Source organism: Sycon ciliatum, chromosome 11 (genome assembly GCF_964019385.1).
Source record: "Sycon ciliatum chromosome 11, ocSycCili1.1, whole genome shotgun sequence".
Lineage (NCBI taxonomy): Eukaryota > Metazoa > Porifera > Calcarea > Leucosolenida > Sycettidae > Sycon > Sycon ciliatum.
The window spans coordinates 21854712-21869015 of NC_088653.1; positions in this window are offsets into that span (position 1 = coordinate 21854712).

A 14304-nucleotide genomic window follows, 5' to 3' on the forward strand; every position below is an offset into this window, starting at 1 on the left:
GACTTATAATCAAGTGCGACTTATAATCAAGTGCGACTTATAATCAAGTGCGACTTATAATCAAGTGCGACTTATAATCAAGTGCGACTTATAATCAAGTGCGACTTATAATCAAGTGCGACTTATAATCAAGTGCGACTTATAATCAAGTGTGACTTATAATCAAGTGTGACTTATAATCAAGTGCGACTTATAATCAAGTGTGACTTATAATCAAGTGTGACTTATAATCAAGTGTGACTTATAATGAAGTGCGACTTATAATCAAGTGCGACTTATAATCAAGTGCGACTTATAATCAAGTGCGACTTATAATCAAGTGTGACTTATAATCAAGTGCGACTTATAATCAAGTGCGACTTATAATCAAGTGTGACTTATAATCAAGTGCGACTTATAATCAAGTGTGACTTAGGCTGTACTCACACTACTTGAAAGTTTGACGTGAATGTCGCGTTCAAAACTAGACAAAAGTACTTGAAAAAGCCTTTCCAAGCACACTGCACTCCAGTGACGACTTGAAACATTTTTGTCAGCAAATTACCATGGAGAAACATGATTGTCATGTGGTAGTTTTGCAAATCCCGAGGCTGCGTTACCCGTTCCTTCAATTTTTTTGCGCACGATCAACTTATTTGAAATTTTCAGTTCTTGAGAAAAATAGAAACAGTTATTATCTTGCTTGGATCGTGGAGTTCATTCGCCATGCCTCGCGAAGAAGTAGCACATCGTCGACGTCGACGGATGAAGAGGTTTCTCTCCACAGCTCGATGAGCTTCTCCAAGTCGTCAGAAAACACTACGCGAGGCATGATGTCGGTACAAAAGCAATGGTACAAAAGAAATGCGACAGAAACGGCAATCAAAACAACGGGAAGCTACTGGAAGAAAGAAGACGGAAAATACACGGAAAAAACACCACAGAATTCAGAAATGACAGGCAAAAAAAGGAACCTACAAGTATAGGTACAGGAGCAGTACGACCACGCACGAGGAAACAAAGCATGAAAAATATTCTGGAGCCTTTCAACGTACAATAGTACTCCGGCCTCCTGACCTCACACAGCTTTCCAAAGGGCTTGAAAGCAAAAAACCTCGTAGAAGAGGGTTCAGTTTCCGCTGAAACCTTTCAAGCGGCTTTCAAGGGCTTTTTTCATTTTCGCAACCGTCGCCGTGGCAACATTCAAACGTAAGTCACTTGTATGCGGTTTTTCAAGTAGTGTGAGTACAGCCTAATAATCAAGTGCGACTTATAATCAAGTGTGACTTATAATCAAGTGCGACTTATAATCAAGTGCGACTTACAATCAAGTGTGACTTACAATCAAGTGTGACTTATAATCAAGTGTGACTTATAATCAAGCGTGACTTATAATCAAGTGCGACTTATAATCAAGTGCGACTTATAATTGTTGCGTTACTGCAACAGCACTAAAGGGTAAATGCCCATGCACACTCTCTCAGACCAACACAACCATCACACTCCGGTAGGAACTACAAACTATACTTGATGAAGACAGAAGGAGAAGTGGAGAACACGGGGAACAGAGTAGGCATGTAAACAGCACAGGCACGCAACAGTTACCGCTGGTGCATGCGAGGTGCATGTGCGTACGCCAAGGTGTGAAATAGGAAGCGGGGTCAAATTACATATGGATGCACTATGCCAAATATATAGGCACAGGTAGGTGACTGTACAATAATCAAGTGTGACTTATAATCAAGTGTGACTTATAATCAAGTGTGACTTATAATCAAGTGTGACTTATAATCAAGTGCGACTTATAATCAAGTGTGACTTATAATTAAGTGTGACTTATAATCAAGTGTGACTTATAATCAAGTGTGACTTATAATCAAGTGCGTATTATAATAATGTGCGACTTAAAATCAAGTGCGACTGATAATCAAGTGTGACTTATAATCAAGTGTAACTTATAATCAAGTGTGACTTATAATCAAGTGTGACTTATAATCAAGTGTGACTTATAATCAAGTGTGACTTATAATCAAGTGCGACTTATAATCAAGTGCGACTTATAATCAAGTGCGACTTGTAATCAAGTGCGACTTATAATCAAGTGCGACTTATAATCAAGTGCGACTTATAATTAAGTGAGACTTATAATCAAGTGCGACTTATAATCAAGTGTGACTTATAATCAAGTGTGACTTATAATCAAGTGTGACTTATAATCAAGTGCGACTTATAATCAAGTGCGACTTATAATCAAGTGTGACTTATAATCAAGTGTGACTTATAATCAAGTGTGACTTATAATCAAGTGTGACTTATAATCAAGTGCGACTTATAATCAAGTGTGACTTATAATGAAGTGCGACTTATAATCAAGTGTGACTTATAATCAAGTGTGACTTATAATCAAGTAGAATCAAGTGCGACTTATAATCAAGTGTGACTTATAATCAAGTGCGACTTATAATCAAGTGCGACTTATAATCAAGTGTGACTTATAATCAAGTGTGACTTATAATCAAGTGTGACTTAGGCTGTACTCACACTACTTGAAAGTTTGACGTGAATGTCGCGTTCAAAACTAGACAAAAGTACTTGAAAAAGCCTTTCCAAGCACACTGCACTCCAGTGACGACTTGAAACATTTTTGTCAGCAAATTACCATGCAGAAACATGATTGTCATGTGGTAGTTTTGCAAATCCCGAGGCTGCGTTACCCGTTCCTTCAATTTTTTTGCGCACGATCAACTTATTTGAAATTTTCAGTTCTTGAGAAAAATAGAAACAGTTATTATCTTGCTTGGATCGTGGAGTTCATTCGCCATGCCTCGCGAAGAAGTAGCACATCGTCGACGTCGACGGATGAAGAGGTTTCTCTCCACAGCTCGATGAGCTTCTCCAAGTCGTCAGAAAACACTACGCGAGGCATGATGTCGGTACAAAAGCAATGGTACAAAAGAAATGCGACAGAAACGGCAATGAAAACAACGGGAAGCTACTGGAAGAAAGAAGACGGAAAATACTCGGAAAAAAACACCACAGAATTCAGAAATGACAGGCAAAAAAAGGAAACTACAAGTATATGTACAGGAGCAGTACGACCACGCACGAGGAAAAAAAGCATGAAAAATATTCTGGAGCCTTTCAACGTACAATAGTACTCCGGCCTCCTGACCTCACACAGCTTTCCAAACGGCTTGAAAGCAAAAAACCTCGTAGAAGAGGGTTCAGTTTCCGCTGAAAACTTTCAAGCGGCTTTCAAGGGCTTTTTTCATTTTCGCAACCGTCGCCGTGGCAACATTCACACGTAAGTCACTTGTATGCGGTTTTTCAAGTAGTGTGAGTACAGCCTAATAATCAAGTGCGACTTATAATCAAGTGTGACTTATAATCAAGTGCGACTTATAATCAAGTGCGACTTACAATCAAGTGTGACTTACAATCAAGTGTGACTTATAATCAAGTGTGACTTATAATCAAGCGTGACTTATAATCAAGTGCGACTTATAATCAAGTGCGACTTATGATTGTTGCGTTACTGCAACAGCACTAAAGGGTAAATGCCCATGCACACTCTCTCAGTCCAACACAACCATCACACTCCGGTAGGAACTACAAACTAAACTTGATGAAGACAGAAGGAGAAGTGGAGAACACGGGGAACAGAGTAGGCATGTAAACAGCACAGGCACGCAACAGTTACCGCTGGTGCATGGGAGGTGCATGTGCGTACGCCAAGGTGTGAAATAGGAAGCGGGGTCAAATTACATATGGATGCACTATGCCAAATATATAGGCACAGGTAGGTGACTGTACAATAATCAAGTGTGACTTATAATCAAGTGTGACTTATAATCAAGTGTGACTTATAATCAAGTGCGACTTATAATCAAGTGTGACTTATAATCAAGTGCGACTTATAATCAAGTGTGACTTATAATCAAGTGCGACTTATAATCAAGTGTGACTTATAATCAAGTGTGACTTATAATCAAATGTGCCTTATAATCAAGTGCGACTTATAATCAAGTGTGACTTATAATCAAGCGCGACTTATTTTCAAGTGCGACTTATAATCAAGTGTGACTTATAATCCATTGTGACTTATAATCAAGTGCGACTTATAATCAAGCGCGACTTATAATCAAATGCGACTTATAATCACGTGTGACTTATAATCAAGTGTGACTTATAATCAAGTGCGACTTATAATCAAGTGTGACTTATAATCAAGTGTGACTTATAATCAAATGTGCCTTATAATCAAGTGCGACTTATAATCAAGTGTGACTTATAATCAAGCGCGACTTATTTTCAAGTGCGACTTATAATCAAGTGTGACTTATAATCCATTGTGACTTATAATCAAGTGCGACTTATAATCAAGTGCCACTGATAATCAAGTGCGACTGATAGTCAAGTGCGACTGATAATCAAGTGCGACTTATAATCAAGTGTGACTTATAATCAAGTGTGACTTATAATCAAGTGCGACTTATAATCAAGTGCGACTTATAATCAAGTGCGACTTATAATCAAGTGCGACTCATAATCAAGTGTGACTTATAATCAAGTGCGACTTATAATCAAGTGCGACTTATAATCAAGTGTGACTTATAATCAAGTGTGACTTATAATCAAGTGTGACTTATAATCAAGTGTGACTTATAATCAAGTGTGACTTATAATCAAGTGCGACTTATAATCAAGTGCGACTTATAATCAAGTGCGACTTATAATCAAGTGCGACTTATAATCAAGTGCAGCTTATAATCAAGTGCGACTTATAATCAAGTGCGACTTATAATCAAGTGCGACTTATAATCAAGTGTGACTTATAATCAAGTGTGACTTATAATCAAGTGTGACTTATAATCAAGTGCGACTTATAATCAAGTGTGACTTATAATCAAGTGTGACTTATAATCAAGTGTGACTTATAATCAAGTGTGACTTATAATCAAGTGCGACTTATAATCAAGTGCGACTTATAATCAAGTGTGACTTATAATCAAGTGTGACTTATAATCAAGTATAATCAAGTGCGACTTACAATCAAGTGTGACTTATAATCAAGTGCGACTTATAATCAAGTGCGACTTATAATCAAGTGTGACTTATAATCAAGTGTGACTTATCATCAAGTGTGACTTAGGCTGTACTCACACTACTTGAAAGTTTGACGCGAATGTCGCGTTCAAAACTAGACAAAAGTACTTGAAAAAGCCTTTCCAAGCACACTGCACTCCAGTGACGACTTGAAACATTTTTGTCAGCAAATTACCATGGAGAAACATGATTGTCATGTGGTAGTTTTGCAAATCCCGAGGCTGCGTTACCCGTTCCTTCAATTTTTTTGCGCACGATCAACTTATTTGAAATTTTCAGTTCTTGAGAAAAATAGAAACAGTTATTATCTTGCTAGGATCGTGGAGTTCATTCGCCATGCCTCGCGAAGAAGTAACACATCGTCGACGTCGACGGATGAAGAGGTTTCTCTCCACAGCTCGATGAGCTTCTTCTCCAAGTCGTCAGAAAACACTACGCGAGGCATGATGTCGGTACAAAAGCAATGGTACAAAAGAAATGCGACAGAAACGGCAATCAAAACAACGGGAAGCTACTGGAAGAAAGAAGACGGAAAATACTCTGAAAAAACACCACAGAATTCAGAAATGACAGGCAAAAAAAGGAAACTACAAGTATATGTACAGGAGCAGTACGACCACGCACGAGGAAAAAAAGCATGAAAAATATTCTGGAGCCTTTCAACGTACAATAGTACTCCGGCCTCCTGACCTCACACAGCTTTCCAAACGGCTTGAAAGCAAAAAACCTCGTAGAAGAGGGTTCCGTTTCCGCTGAAACCTTTCAAGCGGCTTTCAAGGGCTTTTTTTCATTTTCGCAACCGTCGCCGTGGCAACATTCACACGTAAGTCACTTGTATGCGGTTTTTCAAGTAGTGTGAGTACAGCCTAATAATCAAGTGCGACTTATAATCAAGTGTGACTTATAATCAAGTGCGACTTATAATCAAGTGTGACTTATAATCAAGTGTGACTTATAATCAAGTGCGACTCAAAATCAAGTGCGACTTATAATCAAGGGCGACTTATACTCAAGTGTGACTTATAATCAAGTGTGACTTATAATCAAGTGCGACTTATAATCAAGTGCAACTTATAATCAAGTGTGACTTATAATCAAGTGCGACTTAAAATCAAGTGCGACTGATAATCAAGTGCGACTGATAATCAAGTGCGACTGATAATCAAGTGCGACTTATAATCAAGTGCGACTTATTGATAGCTTGCATGCCGTCTTACCGGTAGGACCACGGGTCCTACCGGTAGGACCAAAGAAATCGAGCTGCAAAAGTGCTTATGGTTGAGAAATTTCTTGAAACAATTGTTGAGATGAGGTCTTTGTCAGGCCAAGTAATGGCGCAAAATGCAAGGCTATGTCCAGTGCATTGCGTATGCGCAATTTTATCGATTGTCAAAATGGCTGCACATAATCCTGTCGGTGCGCTAGCAACTCTGTCCAAAGTGAATTTTGACCATGGCACATCAATCGTGGTGAGGTCCTAATGTTTTTATTAGCTTGCTAAGGCAGTGGAATGCATAATTCCATACTCATTTTCCATGGTTACCATGGGCTGTTACCATGGAATTTCGTAGTATGCCTTGTGCGATCACGTCTAAAATGTGTGGACTCCTTCATTAGCCCCTTAGCAACAGTTAAGGGTCAAGTTTTAGGTCAATGTTAGAACAGAGGCCATGCAGCATGTCTGTGTATAATGGTCCTACCGGTAGGTCCTACCGGTAGGACCGAGGTCTATGCAAGCTATCATTATAATCAAATGTGATTTATAATCAAGTGTGACGTATAATCAAGTGCAACTTATAATCAAGTGCGACTTATACTCAAGTGTGACTTATAATCAAGTGCGACTTACAATCAAGTGCGACTTATAATCAAGTGCGACTTACAATCAAGTGTGACTTATAATCAAGTGTGACTTATAATCAAGTGCGACTTATAATCAAATGCGACTTACAATCAAGTGCGACTTACAATCAAGTGTGACTTATAATCAAGTGTGACTTATACTCAAGTGTGACTTATAATCAAGTGTGACTTATAATCAAGTGCGACTTATAATCAAGTGCGACTTATACTCAAGTGTGACTTATAATCAAGTGCGACTTATAATCATGTGTGACTTATAATCAATTGTGCCTTATAATCAAGTGCGACTTATAATCAAGTGTGACTTATAATCCAGTGTGACTTATAATCAAGTGCGACTTATAATCAAGTGCGACTTATAATCAAGTGCGACTTATAATCAAGCGCGACTTATAATCAAACGCGACTTACAATCAAGTGCGACTTATAATCAAGTGCGACTCATAATCATGTGCGACTTATAATCAAGCGTGACGTATAATCAAGTGCGACTTATAATGAAGTGCGACTTATAAACAAGCGCGACTTATAATCAAGCGCGACTTATAATCAAGTGCGACTTATAATCAAGTGTGACTTATAATCAAGTGTGACTTATAATCAAGTGTGACTTATAATCAAGTGTGACTTATAATCAAGTGTGACTCATAATCATGTGCGACTTATAATCAAGCGTGACGTATAATCAAGTGCGACTTATAATGAAGTGCGACTTATAAACAAGCGCGACTTATAATCAAGCGCGACTTATAATCAAGTGCGACTTATAATCAAGTGTGACTTATAATCAAGTGTGACTTATAATCAAGTGTGACTTATAATCAAGTGTGACTTATAATCAAGCGCGACTTATAATCAAGTGCGACTTATAATCAAGTGCGACTTATAATCAAGTGTGACTTATAATCAAGTGCGACTTATAATCAAGTTCGACTTATAATACAGCGCGACTTATAATCAAGCGCGACTTACAATCAAGCGCGACTTATAATCAAGCGTGACTTATAATCAAGTGCGACTTATAATCAAGCGCGACTTATAATCAAGTGCGACTTATAATCAAGCGCGACTTATGATCAAGCACGACTTACAATCAAGCGCGACTTATAATCAAGCGTGACTTATAATCAAGTGCGACTTATAACCAAGCGCGACTTATAATCAAGTGCGACTTATAATCAAGCGCGACTTATAATCAAGCGCGACTTACAATCAAGCGCGACTTATACACAAACGCGACTTATAATCAAGCGCGACTTACATCAAGCGCGACTTTTAAATCTAGCGCGACTTATAATCAAGTGCGACTTTTAATCAAGTGCGACTTATAATCAAGTGCGACTTATAATCAAGTGTGACTTATAATCAAGCGCGACTTATAATCAAGTGTGACTTATAATCAAGTGCGACTTATAATCAAGTGCGACTTATAATCAAGTGTGACTTATAATCAAGCGCGACTTATAATCAAGCGTGACTTATAATCAAGTGCGACTTATAATCAAGCGCGACTTATAATCAAGCGTGACTTATAATCAAGTGCGACTTATAATCAAGTGTGACTTATAATCAAGTGTGACTTATAATCAAGTGTGACTTATAATCAAGTGTGACTTATAATCAAGTGCGACTTATAATCAAGTGCGACTTATAATCAAGTGTGACTTATAATCAAGCGCGACTTATAATCAAGCGTGACTTATAATCAAGTGCGACTTATAATCAAGCGCGACTTATAATCAAGTGCGACTTATCGTCAAGTGCGACTTATAATCAAGCGCGACTTATAATCAAGTGCGACTTATAATCAAGCGCGACTTATAATCAAGTGCGACTTATAATCAAGTGCGACTTATAATCAAGAGCGACTTATAATCAAGCGCGACTTACAATCAAGCGCGACTTATAATCAAGCGTGACTTATAATCAAGTGCGACTTATAATCAAGAGCGACTTATAATCAAGTGTGACTTATAATCAAGCGTTACTTATAATCAAGTGTGACTTATAATCAAGCGCGACTTATAATCAAATGTGACTTATAATCAAGTGTGACTTATAATCAAGTGCGACTAATAATCAAGTGTGACTTATAATCAAGTGTAATTTTTAATCAAGTGTGACTTATAATCAAGTGTGACTTATGATCAAGTGACTTATAATCCAGTGCGACTTATAATCAAGCGCGACTTATAATCAAGTGTGACTTATAATCAAGTGTGACTTATAATCAAGTGCGACTTACTTGGCTCGCGTCAGCGATATTGTCGCTTATCTTTCGGCTTTGTTTATATGTCGCCAATGCTCACTTGGCAGCCCATTTCATCGCAATTTTGGTTAGCAAGTTAGTTTACTACTTCAAAAAGTAGTACCTGAAAGGTCTTGCTAGATTTCGAGCGGATTTAGGGAGCGACGGGTGGGTGATTCTGATTGATACAGCGCCACATCAAAATAGATTATCTTGTTACGCAGTGCAGGCAAGAGCAGCACAAGCCACAAGAAAGTAATCGGTTACTCGGAATCAGCTCCATGTTGCTGAACGGCCGAGATCGCTCACCTTAGGGATCGCTCGTCAAGCTGAGATCGTAGCTCCCTTACCTCCAGCTCAACCCTCGGAGTATCCAGCGCATCGTGGAGATTTGCAAGTACTGTACGCGTCGTCGTTCAAAATAAAATCTTGCAAAGAACGGCGTCTGATTCGAACCACACAGGCTGTCGTGCCGCCCACACGAAGTCCTGTAGAGAAGGCGACCATCACGATCGACTTCTCTTTAGAAAATAGACAGGCAGCGGAGAGGAAGAGAGATGAGCTTGCAAAAGCAAGAGAGTCGATCCCGAGCAAAAATATTTGTCACCAGCGCCGAGAGCAGCGACGAGGAGGACAGAAAAAAGTAGGAACCGTTCCTTTGGCAATAAATTCCTCACAGCTAGTTGTCATTCTATACCTTACCGTCCTTCATACCAAGTTTTATCACTTCAAGTGCACGCGCTCATGCCCAAAGGCTAAGTTCAAATTGTCGAAAGATAAGCGACAATATTGCTGACGCGGACCAAGTATAATCAAGTGTGATTTATAATCAAGTGTGACTTATAATCAAGCGCGACTTATAATCAAGTGTGACTTATAATCAAGCGCGACTTATAATCAAGTGTGACTTATAATCAAGTGCGACTTATAATCAAGTGCGACTTATAATCAAGTGCGACTTATAATCAAGTGCGTCTAATAATCAAGTGTAACTTATAATCAAGTGTAATTTTTAATCAAGTGTGACTTATAATCAAGTGTGACTTATAATCAAGTGCGACTTATAATCAAGTGCGACTTATAATCAAGTGCGACTTATAATCAAGTGCGACTTATAATCAAGTGCGACTTATAATCAAGTGCGTCTAATAATCAAGTGTAACTTATAATCAAGTGTAATTTTTAATCAAGTGTGACTTATAATCAAGTGTGACTTATGATCAAGTGACTTATAATCCAGTGCGACTTATAATCAAGCGCGAATTATAATCAAGTGTGACTTATAATCAAGTGACTTATAATCAAGTGCGACTTATAATCAAGCGCGACTTATAATCAAGCGCGACTTACAATCAAGCGCGACTTATAATCAAGTGTGACTTATAATCAAGTGTGACTTATAATCAAGTGTGACTTATAATCAAGTGTGACTTATAATCAAGTGCGACTTACTTGGTCCGCGTCAGCGATATTGTCGCTTATCTTTCGGCTTTGTTTATATGTCGCCAATGCTCACTTGGCAGCCCATTTCATCGCAATTTTGGTTAGCAAGTTAGTTTACTACTTCAAAAAGTAGTACCTGAAAGGTCTTGCTAGATTTCGAGCGGATTTAGGGAGCGACGGGTGGGTGATTCTGATTGATACAGCGCCACATCAAAATAGATTATCTTGTTACGCAGTGCAGGCAAGAGCAGCACAAGCCACAAGAAAGTAATCGGTTACTCGGAATCAGCTCCATGTTGCTGAACGGCCGAGATCGCTCACCTTAGGGATCGCTCGTCAAGCTGAGATCGTAGCTCCCTTACCTCCAGCTCAACCCTCGGAGTATCCAGCGCATCGTGGAGATTTGCAAGTACTGTACGCGTCGTCGTTCAAAATAAAATCTTGCAAAGAACGGCGTCTGATTCGAACCACACAGGCTGTCGTGCCGCCCACACGAAGTCCTGTAGAGAAGGCGACCATCACGATCGACTTCTCTTTAGAAAATAGACAGGCAGCGGAGAGGAAGAGAGATGAGCTTGCAAAAGCAAGAGAGTCGATCCCGAGCAAAAATATTTGTCACCAGCGCCGAGAGCAGCGACGAGGAGGACAGAAAAAAGTAGGAACCGTTCCTTTGGCAATAAATTCCTCACAGCTAGTTGTCATTCTATACCTTACCGTCCTTCATACCAAGTTTTATCACTTCAAGTGCACGCGCTCATGCCCAAAGGCTAAGTTCAAATTGTCGAAAGATAAGCGACAATGTTGCTGACGCGGACCAAGTATAATCAAGTGTGATTTATAATCAAGTGTGACTTATAATCAAGTGTGACTTATAATCAAGGCCGATTTATAATCAAGTGCGACTTATAATCAAGTGTGACTTATAATCAAGTGTGACTTATAATCAAGTGTGACTTATAATCAAGTGCGAATTATATTCAAGTGCGACTTATAATCAAGTGTGACTTATAATCAAGTGTGACTTATAATCAAGTGTGACTTATAATCAAGTGTGACTTATAATCAAGTGTGACTTATAATCAAGTGTGACTTATAATCAAGTGCGACTTATAATCAAGTGTGATTTATAATCAAGTGTGACTTATAATCAAGTGTGACTTATAATCAAGTGTGACTTATAATCAAGTGCGACTTATAATCAAGTGCGACTTATAATCAAGTGTGACTTATAATCAAGTGTGACTTATAATCAAGTGCGACTTATAATCAAGTGTGACTTATAATCATGTGCGACTTATAATCAAGTGTGATTTATAATCAAATGGGACTTATAAACAAGTGTGACTTATAATCAAGTGTGACTTATAATCAAGTGTGACTTATAATCATGTGCGACTTATAATCAAGTGGGACTTATAATCAAATGGGACTTATAATCAAAATGCCGGCTTTGAGTATCAAAGCCAAGTTAGCCCACGCGGGCACATGCGTAGTTATGGTCTCATGATGCATATCATTAAGTATTATTCTGTGCCGAGTATGGTCTGTAATTTGCATTTTTTGCACTGCTGCTACTGTTGCCTTTATGTGCGCTGCAGTAACTAGTCGAATGCAGTTTGGTGGTCTTTTCCTTTGGACAAGAACTGCTTTCCTTGTCAGGCTGGTAATTTCTCTTTCTTTCCCTTGTCAGGCTGGTAATTTCTCTTTCTTCGAAGGGAGTCATTTGTGTTCGCCTGCGTAGTCAAGCGCTGAGCTGAAAGCGCTTGCCAATTCACAACTTCGCTGACGCAGCGAAGGATCGCGCTTGGTTGAAATTTTTTTTTGTTGAGTGGGTAGATCGGGGAGCTCCTCGTCGCAGTCGTGCATTTCCTGGAGTTCATGAGGCCAAGCACGGACCACTCGTCGCCGAGGACCAGTTGTTTCCGCGTCGACATAGCGCCTGGCGTTGACGCCACCTCAGGACTGGCTGTGATCACCTGCCAATACTCTAGCCAAAGCAGTCGACAAGGAGCGGAGGTGTGTGCATCGACCAAGTAGGCTGGTGGTTTTCAACATGTCACTACGACTTTGAGTGAGGGACGATCGTTGATCATCTACGTATCAGTTGTGTTTGTCAAACGCTTGTGGACTTCGATGTGGATCTGAAGATTTTCTGCTCACTGTGCGTTCGTTACGCACCATCTCTGCCTACACACGGTATTCCACTATATCAGGGACCAATCCTGCCCCCAGTCGTTCTGGGTATAAAACTATTCCTGCTCGCTGTGCTGGCCTGCACAAGACCCAGTACGCTGCACCAAACTAGGTGCCTATGTTATCTTTTGCTTGGTGGTTCGTGGCACGAGTTGACGTGACGGTTCTGCAGTTCTTTGACCACCTCAGCATCCTAGTCGTCACTTGCGCCGAGAAGGTGGTTCGCTCATCACGGTGGTGACGGTACTTCGCATAGACGTCGACTGCTTGGAGCAGGTGATGCGGCTACCTGACGAGCAGTTCTCTCCTATTCTAGCGGCTTCGAGTGAGTGGTTCATGCACACTCGCTGCCCACAGCGGGATCGGCTGACCATGATCGGCATCCCGTCCTTTACCGCCGCGCCGGTGGTTCCTCCTGGCAGGTCTTTCATCTGCCGTCTCACCGATTTCAGCTGCCCCGCTCCGTCTCTTCAGTCAGTCTTCACCGTTGTCACAGAAGCCCATTTGGACATCAACTGGCGGCGCTTCTTTGCTGCGACCTGGACTGGCCAATACTTTTTCCATGATGTCGCGTGGTCACAATCCCCTGAGCTTGAGTTAGTCATGTCTACCGGCTGCCTCTGTTGTTGGCTTTGGCGGTTTCTATCATGGACCCTGGTTTGTGGCATTGGCCCGCTGCGATGCAGGCCGCCCCTATTATGATTACTTACTTCCGAGCACTGGTCACAGCATTAATGACAGTATTCCTGCTGCCCGCTTCAGCCCAAGGTGAACGACACCGTTCGGCATGTGATTCGTCAATTGTCTGCTCTGCCCTCAGTTCTGGATGCATGGTCTGCTCACACTCGTTATCCGAAGCGGGGTCTGCTGTCTTCCATCGGCATGCTTTCACTTGCTGCCGTGGTGGTGCCTCCTGGTCGATGTTGGCTTGGGTGGCTATTTTGTCGGCCAGTGGTTTTTGGGACGGTGGTGCCAGGCCAGCTGGAGCCGTGTTATCCTCCGTCAGGCTCTCAACTGCAACCAGGTGCGCTCCCACTTCACGCGCATTGCTGGGGCGATACTCCTGGCGACCAGAGATGTAAGTGAATTGGTGATATGACGGGCAGGGCGGTGGCAAAGTACGTCTTCCGAGCGCTACATCCGGCAAGTGGCCGGCATGCCACCCCAATGGACAAGTAGACTAGCATCTCTACATGACAGGGTGTGAGTGAAAATGTCTCGGTTCCGAGCACTGGCCCCCGCAGCGTGCAGCCATCCAATACAAGTACCTTCCCCTAGCTCGCTGCTTTGAGTGCGGCCAGTGATGCGCTAGTTGAGGACTCCGTCTCGGCGCATACCAAACAAACGTTTAAGCCTGGTATTGCTGCATATTTAGAGTTCTGCCGTACTAACTCCGTTGTGGCACTTTCTCCTACTATTGAAACTACTGTGTCCTTCGCCGCTAGTCTCTTTGTTTTAAGAAGTCTGTCTCT